This window comes from Eretmochelys imbricata, chromosome 13, assembly GCF_965152235.1.
Source record: "Eretmochelys imbricata isolate rEreImb1 chromosome 13, rEreImb1.hap1, whole genome shotgun sequence".
NCBI classification, from domain to species: Eukaryota; Metazoa; Chordata; order Testudines; family Cheloniidae; genus Eretmochelys; species Eretmochelys imbricata.
In genome coordinates, this window is record NC_135584.1 from 13,410,398 (window position 1) to 13,424,246 (window position 13,849).

Consider the following 13,849-nt stretch of genomic DNA (forward strand, 5'->3'; position numbering starts at 1 on the left):
TCACATGGCTTGAGCATGCTCAGTAACATCTGCTGAAGCCACTGCCCTCACTCTGCCCCCCACCCCATTAGCTGGTACAAGTTGTCTCTGCTGGTAGGATAGATATTTTTAAATCACCAGTGAATGGACCACACCCTGAAAAGCTTCCCATTAAAAAACATTAGGAGTTTCTCCAAAGTGCTTGGGCTGGCACAATTTTCATGGCTTGATTCTGCCGGCACATACTGCCGTGTGTAGTGCTCACCACTCTGAGCAGCACCCACTATCTTCAAATGGCAAGTGTTTGTTCAAGTGTCTGCCATTGCTTTGCAGCCTGGCTGCCTTCCATATATTCAGCCATCTTCTTACTTGTTTTTTTCCCTGCTGCCGAATGTAAATAGGAAGAAAACTTCAAAAAACCTTTGGGGATGTTTATAGAATGACTGTGGATTAGGTTGTGACTCAGCAACATCTCTGAGGGGTGGTGCATTAACTGCACAAAGCCAGGAGTAGCCCCAGAGTGGCTTGTGTGTATCTCTGAAGCAACTCTGTGCAGCAATTCCTCCCTGCTTCCTCATGGTTGGGGGCGAGGCAAAGGAGGAGTTTACTGCTGGCCTGGATCCACAGTAAACCACAGCACACCCTGCACTAGTTCAGGTACTCTGACCAGTGAATAGAGGATGGCAGGCAGAGCCATGAATCTTCCTATTCCTCATCTCAACCTTTCCCACCCACCCACTTAGGATCCAGGTAGCCCACACAGTGGTTTCAATGGGGCTCTCTCTCTCCGTTACTCCTTTGCATGGGCAGCTAATACAAGTCACAGTGCAGCTCTTTCCTGGGAAAGATACAGAACAGTGGTTCTCAACCAGGGGTCTGGGGCCTCCTGGGGGGCTGCAAGCAGGTTTCAAGGGGGCTGCCAAGCAGGGCTGGCGTTAGACTTGCTGGGGCCCAGGGCAGAAAGCCAAAGCCCCGCCACATGGGGCTGAAGCGCAGGGGAGATACCCCGCCATCTGGCACTGAAGCTGAAGCCTGAGCAACTTAGCTTCGTGGGGCCCCCTGTGGCATGGGGCCTGTGCAATTGCCCTGCTTGTTGCCCCCTAATGCTGGCCCTGGCTTTTATATGCAGAAAACCAGTTGTTGTAGCACAGGTGGGCCATGGATTTTTATAGCATGTTGGAGGGGTAGGGGAGGGGCTCAGAAAGTAAAAGGTTGAGAACCCCTGATATAGAAGACCAGAGCCAGGAGGCTGTTTACAATCAGTTTTCTTCCCCACTGTTAAGAAGTAATTCACTCCTGCTCTTTTCTCAGGACACATCTACTGGCTCCTCCAGACTCATGGGCAAACCTTGCTACAGCCCTGGGTTTCATTTTGTACAAAATTTAGGGATAATTTGCTTTTTAAAACTAAGCTCCAATTTGTCTTCTCTTTTTCAGTAACTCTAGGAACCTGCAGAGGGAATTTTCAACCAAAGTCTTTAGCGCTTCAGCACGTCATGAGAGGCCAAAAACTCCAACAACAAATACTCTAACAGGCCTTAGCCTCCTTACTCTTGGGCACTATTTACTCCCACAAAAAATGCATCCATAATTTTGAACCCACGGTGGAGTTGCAATGGAAAAATCTCAATAGGAACAAGTCTAGCTTCAGCAATCAGGTAGCTAGTTGGATAAATCTTAAAATTTGTGCCTGCAATGAATTGCAAACAAAAATGTTGTGGATACATTTTTTGGAGGCAAAAATCATGAGCTGAGTCATTGAAAACTGTTCCCATAAAAGCCTTTTCTAAGCACTGAGACACTGATGAGCCGCTCCATAAGTGCAACTCCAGTCTCAGTTGTTCTTGCAGCTGGTGCACTCTCTCTTGTGTAGGGCATAATGTCTGGTGGGACAAAGACACCAAACTAGCCCTCACAGTCCTCACTCACAAAACCTGCAGGATCATATGGTCTCCATGCAGATCACAGTTCTGTGGGACACATTTCTTCAAACCTTCCCTCTTTTCTGCATCAGAACCACACCGGTTCTGCCAGGTCAGTACCCTCTGCAGCCATGCAGCTGGGAACAGGATTAATTTCATTTGAAAGCATTCACTGAAGGGAAAAGGCCTTACCTTCCACAAGATATTGGAACAAGGTAAGCATGGAATTGCATTTATTTTCTTTAGTTCCCAAGGGATGTGCCCAAACTGAAAAACCATATCCAGAGCCCAAATTCACATCTTTTTGGCATCACTGAAATAAATGGCAAAGCAGAACGTTAAATCTACACCCCTGCTGTACCTGGGGATAACTGGATTTGAACCCAGAGATGAAGGTGTGGTTTAGGCCCGTGTCTAGTTCCCAGGCATGGAATTTTGATCAGCTTTGCATTTCATTGTGAATTTCTGTGGTACTGTCAGACCCAGAGACATTTTGCGATGTGAGACTTTAAAGCCGGGTTGGAGTGGATGATAGTTGTTTAGAGCAGACAAATGTGGACTGCGTGCCGAGACTATAAAGCAACAGCTGCACTTTAATTAAAACTTATGCCCTATATATCTTTGACTGTTTGAGTGTTTCTTTGTTTTTAATGAAATTTTTAGATAAAGGGAGCTTTTTAAATTACGCTTCTAGCTGGTGGTGCTCTCCTTTCTTATTCATTTTTTGCTATCATGACTTTTTTCAATTTACATTAACAGATTAGGCCATATCAGAGCTCACGAGTTTATTAAAGGTGACGGCAGCAAAACACAATACTGTTTCTTGATCTACTCAGTAACTGTAGCGTTAGTCACAGTGTGTACCGCACAGACACAGAGTTTTCCTGACCTATAGGGATATTAAGCATATTTGACAAACAATAGTGAATGAAGCCTCAACACATGCCCATCAATCAAATGCCTCAATATTTACATAAATTAATATTATTATTCTCATTCTGTGGATTGGGGGAACCGCTACAAAGAGCAGGGCTTGTGGAAATGGACCAGAATAGCCATTGTGAAATAAGCTTATTCCACAATACTATATAGCTGTTCTGGTTCATTTCTTTATGTAGACAAGCCCTTAGATTTTTAAAAGGACTGAGCGTGACCACAGCTCCAGTGGAAGTCAATGGGAAGTGCTTTCCACTAGTAGGTCTAGAAAGAAAAACCTGAAGCACCGAGTCAATTGACTGAGGTTTGCAGTATTCAGGCTGCGGAGATACAAATGCAGTGTAGATATATTTGGGCTCAGGCTGGAGCCCAGGCTTTGAAACCCGCCGATGGGGGAGGATCTTGGAATCTGGACTCCAGCCCGAGGTGGAATGTCTACAGTGCTATTTTTAGACTTGGAGCCTGAGTGCCACTTGCCTGAGTCAACCGACCTGGGCTCCGAGACTCAGAGCCATGGGTTTTACTTGCAGCCTAGACCGACTCTCACTTGCAAGCATGGAAGTCTGGAGAAAGAGGAAACCAAAATAAGAGTGTGAAGGGGGGGAGGGGGCAAGAAACGCAAAAGAAGCAAAATAAAAAGGGCAAAAATTTACATCCATTTTCTTTCTTGTGGTAATTAAAGTAAAAGATTCCTTTGTTTACCTTTGTGCAAACTATCATGCAGGCCAAATTTTCTGATTTCACATGTGGGAAGTTATAAAATTCTAGTAATTTTACCTTGCAAAGCAGATAAACTTGGTTTGCTTTAGGCCTTCAAGAGCCAGGCAGGAAAAATGAAATGAAGGTCAGGAAGATTTATTCCTTAGAGCCCTGAGCATGGGTGGATAAACTCACTCTTTCCTGTTCAAATTCAAATATCTTGCAAACTGCTTGCTGCAACTTTAATCTTCATGCAAAATAACTGCGGAGTATAAACAGTGCTTACATCAATCTTTCTATAAATGTAAGCAAAACAGTCTATAGAAGTATGAATAAAGATTTGATTAAGAAGTGACAGCAGAAATTTGTGATAATGAAGGGATGAACAGTGTTGGTTTGGAGACTTGCCAGCTACTTGCAATTAATTTTGTTAGCAAGTCACCAGGATACCTGCTGGCTTAGAAACTGAGTGGGCATTTTGCTGCCCAGGCTCGGTGGGATCTGTGAAGAATGTGGGAGAGATCTATAATATTTTTTATAATTATTAGGTGAGCCTGTGTGTGTTTGATGGTTATTGTGTTGCTTACTAAAGGATAACTAAGGATTAAGTCAGTATTAGGTGGTTTTTGCACACCTGCTTCATTCTGTGTCTGATTCCAACTGGCTGTGCAAAATAAAAAGAGCTATACAGCACCCTCCTCAGACTCTCTGGTCTGGGAAGCTCAGCCCTTAAAGGCACAGTCCTCAATATCAAAACCATTGCTTAACTGCCAATAGAGAGGTCAAGGCCCTCCTGCCAGACTGCTTCAGAGTCAGAGACCCTAAGGATCCAGGGTCCATGGCAGACTGCCCTGAAATCAGGTCTCCATTTCCTTTCATGGAAAATTTAAAAGTTCGTTTTTGTTCTGAATCAGACCAAAAATCAAATTCTGAAACATTGGAATCCTCTGCAAAATGGAATCACTTTTCTCTGCACTGCTCTGCTTCTACTAATTGAGCTAAAGGAGAAAGCTTTAGTTTTCAGATGTAGAGGGTGAGCAGCATTAGAACTTTTAAAGTGCACGAGTAATGACCCTCGATGCTGGGTCATTAGCAGGAATAGCACAGGCCTCTACAACTTGAGCTGAAAGGGCAAATCCATTAGTTGGTAATAGCAGAAGGCGTCTATGTACATCTGCCTGGGCAAACAACTAGAAAGGGATATTGATGCACTTTTCCAGTGTATTACACACAGAGATATTTGCACCTACACATTGTGAACACGTGAACATACATCAAGTAGTGTTACCCTGAAAAATGGATTCTTGAGTGTTCCAAATGACCAGACTTTTGCCCTCTTAAGATGAATGCACTAAAGGACACGGGTATAACTGTCTGAAAAAGTAATTGACACAGCCAGTATTCTTTTCCAAAACAAAGTATCTTGTTACTAATGTAGCTAATAATCCTCAATACAGAATATTCTAAAACAATCCTAAACAAGGCACAAAATCCCTCACACAAATCCCTTATTGCAAGTTTAAAGAGCATTCAAACTATAACAGCATACAGTCTAAATAATGCTGAGCAAAGCACTTTGCTACAAATGGCCAGTTTGTAACAAACCGCTGACAGCAGTTCTTAAATTTGTTCTAAATCAATGGTCACCCAACAGTAGGGCATGCCCTCCTAGAGGGGTGCAGAGGAACATTGGCAGGTGGAGGGGTACATGGTGGGGCCTGGACCAATCCCAACTGGGGGGGGGGTAAGAGGAGAAAGTGTGTTGGAAGGGAGCACCACACAGTCCCCACTCTAACCCCTGCCCAGCTCTGACCCCAGCCACATCTCCACTCTGCCCCCTGCTGCACTCCCAGCTCCAGCTCTTGGCCCAGTTCGGCCCCGGGGCTCCGCTCTCCTTCCCTAGACCAGCTCCCTCTGTAGCCCCAGCTCCTCCCCAATTCCCTGTTCTGCCCTCAGCTCTGCCTTCAGTCCAAGCTCCTTTGCTGAGCCAACTGTGCTGTAATGGGTAGTGGGGGTGTGTGTGTGTGGCGTGAACAGATTCCAGTACTGGTAAGGAGGGAGACATTCAACAGGAAAAGTTTGGTTACCACTGCTCTAAATTTTATACAGAAAGTTGCAATTAATAACAGTATTTTATTCATTCTTATTAACACTCTCCCCCCCCCACCCGTATATACTACCCTACACTATATGCTAGATGATAGGTTAAAAACTAACAGGCTTACTTTATAAAACCTTTTAGAGTTGCTACTGTTTGTTGCTGAAGTGGTTTTTTCCAAGTGTTCTCCCTAGGATTCTAAAAGTGACACACACTCTCTCTCTCCAGAATTTTGTAGTTGTTGTTACTATTGCTATTATCCCTGTTTGGTTATCTCTCTTTCAGCAGATTCTTTTGCTCTATTGAGTTTTAAGAGCAGCCAGTACCTAACAGGCTTTGTTACACGTGCTGTATGAGAAGACTTTGAAGTGCATGTGCAAATCTAAAACTGGTCCAATATTTTTTCTGTAACAGACAAATGACATGCTGTGCTTTTATATAAAGATCTTTGAATGAAAGTGCTGACGGTGGTGGTAGTAAGATGCAAAGTTTTAGCTCTTTGTATGACTCTGAGCATGAAGAAAGGCAAGAGAAAAGGTGTATAAAAGTAACTGAATAAAAGGAAACCACATGAATCATTTAATAAAGGGTTGATTAAACCTGAAAAGTTGTTACACCTCACGTTTTTCATTAGCAGGCATATTTAGATGATTTCATTTTTTCTTGATCCTCCTTCAGAGGCAGTGTGTAATTTCATTAAGAGGCCCACTCCAACTTCTACTGAATTCAGCGAGAGTCCTCGCATTGCCTTAAATGGTAATCAGAGCCAATCCGTATAGAAGTAGTAATTCTTTTTGATGAAACCTCACTAGAATTTTGTAAATCCCGTATCAATCACTCTACTATGATAGGCCCTGCAGAGAGTTTGGGATATGTTTAACTTTACGCATATGACTAGTCCCGTTGAGCTCAATGAGGTTACTCAGGTTCATCTTTGCAGGACTGGGGCCCTGGTTGGAAACTGGCTCCAATAATTTGTCTAGGTTTTACCTTCTCTTTGCAAAAGTTAGGTATAACCACTTTATTGAGGTGTGTTGCAGGGAATCAGTTAATGATAGTGATAACTTCTGGCTTATCAGGACAATATTAGCAATTAATGGGGATGTATTTGGTCAGTCCCAAGTGATTAAATGATTCTAAATACATTTGAAATTCTAATCTATGATCTTTAACTACAAAAGTTACCGCATAAAGTTCAAAGTGCAATAAATAAAGACAGCGAATATCATTTTATTTTTTCTATCATTTCATTTTAGTTGTTCAACTAGAATAGGACATTAGCACATCCTCTGGAGTTTTCTAAAGTAGCTATTTTGGATTTTACTGAGTAGCTGAAAACTAATGAAGTGATATTCCAAATTTTTGCAGTGGTTTCATTCTAATAAAACTGCCCAAAATTCCAGGCTTAGATTTTACTCATATTTGTACAGCCAGTTATTGTGATGGCATGCACATGTGCAGGAACTGTAGTGGTAAGAAAACTTTTGCATGTACATATGCAAATACCAAATTCTGAAAATTCAGATGCAGTTGTTTATATGAAACTTATCTGAACTCAATCAGATTTTTGAGTCTGCAAAACTTAACAGGAAATCTTTTGAGAACAGCTCAGTTGTGAGCGTGTTTATGGTACAGTACTTCCTGACAGATATAGCACATCAACAACCTCTCTCATGGTATCTGCAGTCCCAGGTGGAATCAGAAAGAGGTGAAAAGGGAATAGCAAATCTGAAACAGTTAAGTCTAAAATCTAGTGTTCAGACTGAGATTTGGGTCAGTTTTTATTTTATCTACACTGTCCTATACAACTCTAATAATACAATGGAATACACATTGGAAATACATAGTCTTGTTTAGACTAAAACAGTTCCACCAAGGCAACAATGCATTTTATCTGCTACTGCCTTGGCACAAGCCACTTCATCTATCAGTGCCCTACTCTCCCTATCTGTAAGATGGGGATAACGATATTCTTCTTTGTAAATGCTTTGAGATCTCTGGCTGAAGTGCTAAGCATTATTTTTATTATACAAGTACATTAACTTTTATGACAAAAGTTGATTAAGTCCAGTGCGAGGCAAGAGCATAATCATTTGAAGGAATAGCTTTTCAGTACACTATGCCATGTGTATGGAAATAAAAAATATCCCATCAGTAAGTTCTTTATATAAGCATTCCAGTGTTCCGGAATGGAATAATTTGTCTAATGAAGGCAGATTCTATGGTCCATACCAAAATATGTTCCATTATACAGCAGAACGATGGAAAAACATTTCTCACAAAGGACTCAGCATATGGAAAGAATCATATTTTAGTGCAACAAAGACCACCTGTTTAGCAAATTTCCATTTTATCTCTATTTAAGTAGTGGTTGAATTTCTTAGTTTTCCTAAAAGATTTTCAACTGAAAGTGTTTTACTTTTCCACAGGTTTATAGCATTATTTGTGACATTGTTCCGCTACTTGGCTACTCAGCCTGTATTTGGAAATAAAGTGAATATGTTGTAATTCCAGGAACTGGAACTCTATTGATGGATCTAGGGATGATTCCTGAAATGGAACTGTAAATATCTGCAGCAATTAGTACAGAAACTAATCTAAATGCAGCTAGAGAAGACAGGATTGAAACATTAACCACTGAGATCCTGCAGTCATTTCAATCAGCTACGAAAAAGTAAAGTATATTTAATGTGGAGCAAGCAAAGGGAAGAATCAAAACGATCTTTCCAGCTTGTAACAAATATTGCAAGATGTGAAGATACCCTATGTTTTGTTTTTTAAATAAATCTTGACTGCACTGCTCAGCCCATTTAAGGTTAGAGGCTGTCTAGTAAGAGCTAAAATACTTTTTCCTCTTAAAGCCTGGGATGCAGTTTTTATGGTAAAATATTATCTGCTATATGGGGTCCCATCAACACCTTGCCCAGTGCATACACTCTTGTCTTTACTAACACCAGCAGTGAAGTCAGGTAAATAGGACTCCTTTCATTGGGAGCTGAAGTCAAAAGCACCTTGCCTACAGGGCCGGCTCTAGGTTTTTTGCCGCCCTAAGCAAAAAATTTGCTGCCCCAAGCTCCGAGAGCGCAACTGTCCAAGCAAAAAACAAACAAAAAAAAAGGGTGGCCAGCATGCCGCCCAAGCAAAACAAAGAAAAGAGGATGGCCAGAATGCCACCCCTGGAATTGTGCCGCCCCAACCACGTGCTTGCTTTGCTGGTGTCTAAAGCCGGTCCTGCTTGCCTGATTGGCACTTCCATCTCCTGCTCTTGACCCAATGTTCAGTACGTCTTATTTTCTGAACCACCTGCACACAGTCCAAAATAATATGAACTATTTAATTTTATTGATTAAAACAAGCCTAAGAGGGGAATACATTAAATGTGTGGCTAATTAAAGCCAGTGAATGAAATCCTAGCCCCACTGAACATAATAGGAGTTTTGCCATTGATTTCGATGGGGACATTATTTTATCCATGGTGTCTAACTTTAAGCACTCATGTTTGAACATTTTGGGCCCAGTATTTGTGAATAAAGCTACCATCATTCAACTCCTGATAAAATGAACAACTCAGAGTAAAGACTCATTATTAAACAAAAATGCACAGTGATGGAATAACTGTATGATATGAAATAAGATACAGTTATAACTGTACTATTTTAAAAACATGAAAGTGCATCATTTGCTTTATAAAAACACTTGGAATCTTTCTTTGCCTCTTTTGGGAACATTAAACTCAGACAACTCTGCTAAAATATTAAATTTTCCACAGATTTATGGTTACTAGTAAATAAATATATTAAGGGGGGAAGGTACCTAAACTGAGGTATTATTGGCATTGAGGGACCAACATTATTTTCAGACTCCATATCAGTATCTCAGTTGAAATTTTCTTTTGCATGTTTACGGTCTTTTTAGTAGACAATATCTATCCATGACTATTTTTGTTATTTCCTTATATCTTTTTTCTTGAAAAATTCTATAATTTAGTATTTTCCCTGAAAGATTGGTTTGAAGAGTTCTCTTTCCCCTTTTTTGTGATGCAGCACCAAATCATGCTCATGCACATAGTGAAAAAATAAAAAAGAACCAAAGTTTGTCAATAGATCAGAGATCCTCCAGGGAGATATTTTTATATTTTTCTTTGTGTTATTTAACATATTTGCATAAATTCTCATTATAGCATTATGTTTCTGTTACTCTTTTAGTAATTGTCTTCCAATGTTTGCTCCCCCAAACAAACAACTGTATTATTTGTAATTTTATGATCAATACAGAATTGTTTTTAAAAAATCCTTAATCAAAATTAAACTGCAAAAATTCAAAGGGAACTCTTCCGGTGCTACAGTGAATGACTAGAGAGTTTGGATGTGGAAGAAAACAAATAGGAACATTGGATCTGACCTCCAGATCAGAGCTTTGGTTCCCCAGCCCTACTATCCTGCCTTTGGATACCTGCTGGTTCAGAAGAAGGCAGGTCCCATAGACCATACCTGGCCAGTTGTAGGCAAGTCTGGCAGAATTATTATTAAACATTTATATTGTAACAGCACCTTCAAGATTCAAACAGGTCAGGATCCCTTTAGGTTAGACACTGTATAACCATAGCCAATCAGAAAATAGGTGCATTTAGCAGGGCTAATTGGGAAATATTGTTAGTGGGGGAGTGGGTTTCCTCCCCAACACCTATGGAAATCATCTCAAGCCCTGATTTTCAGACATGCATACACAAAGGCATACACACACTATCCCAGTAGTGGCGGGGGGGGGAGGGACATATAAACTTGCCAATTGCATTAAGTAAATAAATAAGATTTGCAGATTGCACACATCAGTATTTGCACTATTCAAAGATACAGGAATGTATAAAGGCATTTAGTAGCTATTGGGGAGATCATGTCTTAGGTAAAATTGACAGGTTTTCCAGTAACTCCACAAATGGCCTGTTAGACATACAGTTAGTTGCATCATAGTAAATTACATGATTGTTCATGTATGGCTGCAAAATGCACTACACATTTGGGCCCACAATTCTGGAAATCTGCGTCTTGTTTAATCTAATATAGCTAATATCACTACAGGTGATGTTATTGATCATCTAACTATCCTGTTTATTGGTCAGATTTGAAGACCTCTGTGTAAGCTCCAAAGCTTATCTGTCTCACCAACAGAACTTGGTCCAATAAAAGATATTACCTCACCCACCTTGTCTCTCCGCTGTAGCTATCGTGTCATTTTAAAACCCAGCCACAGTATTTGAGTAGCTGAGCTCATGCAGGCTGACCACAGGATGGGAGAGAAGAGGAGAAAACCATGACACCAGGTTGACATATTTACATATGGAAGTTACCTGCTAGGTCACCATTTTAAATGAAATTTGTTCTCATTGGTTTCTCCCAGTTAAAATATTATTTAATTATTTTAAAGAACGAACCTACCACACTTTTGAAAACAATGGCACGTATAGCTTGGCAATAGAGAAAAAAATCTCCCATTGCTCTCTGTAACACAGAATATGTAACAATGAAATGCTTAACACCCTGGAGATTAGAATGCATTAGTCATTTATTTGTGAATAAATTAGTTAATAGCCGTTTAGATTAATTTGTGCCCTTAGTCACACCACTTGATGTGCATATGCAATTGTGGCAGCTATGCATATAAATTAGGCATGCAATTAAGAATGTTTATTGTGTTTCTCAAGCAATTAAGACTTTGCACAGTTTAGTGGTTAGAGAGCCACGCTAGGAGCCAGGTGATCTGAGGTCTATTCCTGTTTTACCAAAGGTTGCAAAATAGCTCCATGGCAGGTACTTAGAGCCAAATTTTCAAAGATATTAGGTAGGTACCCAGTGGGAATTTCGAAAGGCCTTTAGCAGGCTAGGAACTTAACTCCAATTAAAATCCATCAGCATTAGGCAACGAACCTACCTAGGCATCTCACTAGGCACCTACCTGAATCTTTAAGCTCCTAAATTCCTTTGAAAATCTGGCCCTTAAACTCACTATACCTCAGTTTAGCCACCTGTAAATGGGACTCATAATGTTTCTTCACTTTGCATAGAGCTTTGAGACTTATGGCTGAAAAGTACCATATTATAATTATCCCTATTATTAAGGGAGAAACCTGTCACTGTTAAACCTGACACATAGAACTACCTGACTGATTACTTTCACTGTTAATTTGGTAGTTCTATAATTTATATGTGACTGATTCAGCAATAGATGTAACATCTGATACTTGTAAAAGATTTCCTGGATATAACCTACATCATTTTAATGCAAAACTTGAAGCTATAGTCTCTCTCCTTCTTGTGTAATGACCAATCAAGCCAATGTGTGTCCTAATTCTATATGGCAGAGTTGCACTGCACCATTATGCAATTGAAAAGTGGTGCCATGCTATTTTAATTCTTATTATTCTAAAATATGACCTACATGTAGGCTAAACCAGGGCAGGTTAAGACCTCGTAGAGGAAGAAATTTATATAGTAGAGGAAAAGAAATTTGGAAAGGAACAAAAAAATTGCAAATGCCTACAAAAGTGACTGTATCTTGATAAACTACCATTTAAAAAAACTGCTCTCTCAATTTCTGTAGAGGGTTTTTGTACGTTATTTGGAAGATACAACACCAGCTGCTGAAGCTGCAACCCATTCATGAGGCTTTTCCCACTCCATACTCTTTATTCTAATATTAAAATGTTAAAAAAGGGAACCAGGAGTATTTTGAAAATGCTTTATCTTTTAGGAATGTTCTTGGTAGTGAATTTGATTTAGTGATAAAAAGACAATATGTTTCCAGGGTCTCGTCTTGTTTTGTTGCTTTGTGTACTGCTACAGTGTTTTAAAATATTTTTATTGCAGGCTCTGTGCTCAATTTAGGTTTTAAAGTAAACATTAGGCTCTACACCTACTAAAACAAAGCTTGTAGTGGCAGTAGAGAGTTTCATATTCCACAAATGTTATGAGATCTTAGCTAAAAGAAAAGCACATTTTCATAGCCTTAAATCTTGTTCTTTAAAATCAACTTTTTGGGGTAGCCAGGAATGGTGCTAAAGCCCAGTACATCATAATAAAACTTCACTTACATTGCTTCAATAATTCCCTACAGTCCAAATGTTTTCTAAAACGTTTGAATAATAAAGTGCTGTTGAAATGCCATCCAGATTTGCCAAACAATAGGAATAAGATTAAAAAACCTCACATTCCCTCTTTTTAGTTTTGCAGAATACAAATATTTTAAATGTTGAAAGAGACAAAATACTGTAAGGAATGAAGAAAAAAACAAAATACTTGTTGCAACCCACTTCAGAATTAATTTCCTGCCAACTGCTCTTTTACTTTAACAATCTGGTATTTACACGAAATTATAATTCCCTTGAAGTGGAAGTATGTTACAGATCTTGGTTGCACATTCATCACTTCACATTCTGTCCTATCCCACTGCTGCTTAACTGAAAAATCAGTTCACTCTTATCCTGTGTTCCAGATTATTATTTCCTTCCTAGGCTACTGAAATTGTAAACCAACGGGTTAACTTAATTTCTAATGGGCAGATTGTGGCCTGACCATGTGTCCACATGCACACAAGAATGTAAGGAGTACAAATGCACTAGATGCAAGAGCACAGAATAGCCCTTAGAATTTAAACTCTTTGGGGCAGGAAGCCTGTCTTCATATATGTTTGCACCCTGAACAGGGTTTCTGGGCAGTGCTATGATATAAATATTAAATAATAATAATAATAATAATAATAATTAATACTGCTGTTCAGCCTGTAACCTTGTTTAACAGCAAAAAACAGTTCATCACATAAAACAATCTGATAAGCTTCACACTTTTCCTCTAAATGGACTTAGGTCAGGTGGGAATTCTTCACATTGGGTTGGTGAAATAAAAGGTCTTTATGTATACCTTTAAATGGAGCCATTAACCTTCCATCATTCATATCCTATAATATGCATATACATGGAATATTTAAGTGCTTTAAGAGGAACAATGAATGGAAATCAATGCCTTCCTTTCATTTTTATCCATAATTTCACCCCAATAAGCCTAAAATTGTTGACTGGGAACCAGTGTGACGTTTTCTTTATTGCATTTTCTTTCTGACTATTTAGAGAGATTCTACTTCAAAATATGCTGGAGAGGAAGGGTAGCTAGCAAATCCCTGGGTTTCAAATCTTGCATAGACAGTGGAGTGGTGCATGCATTCA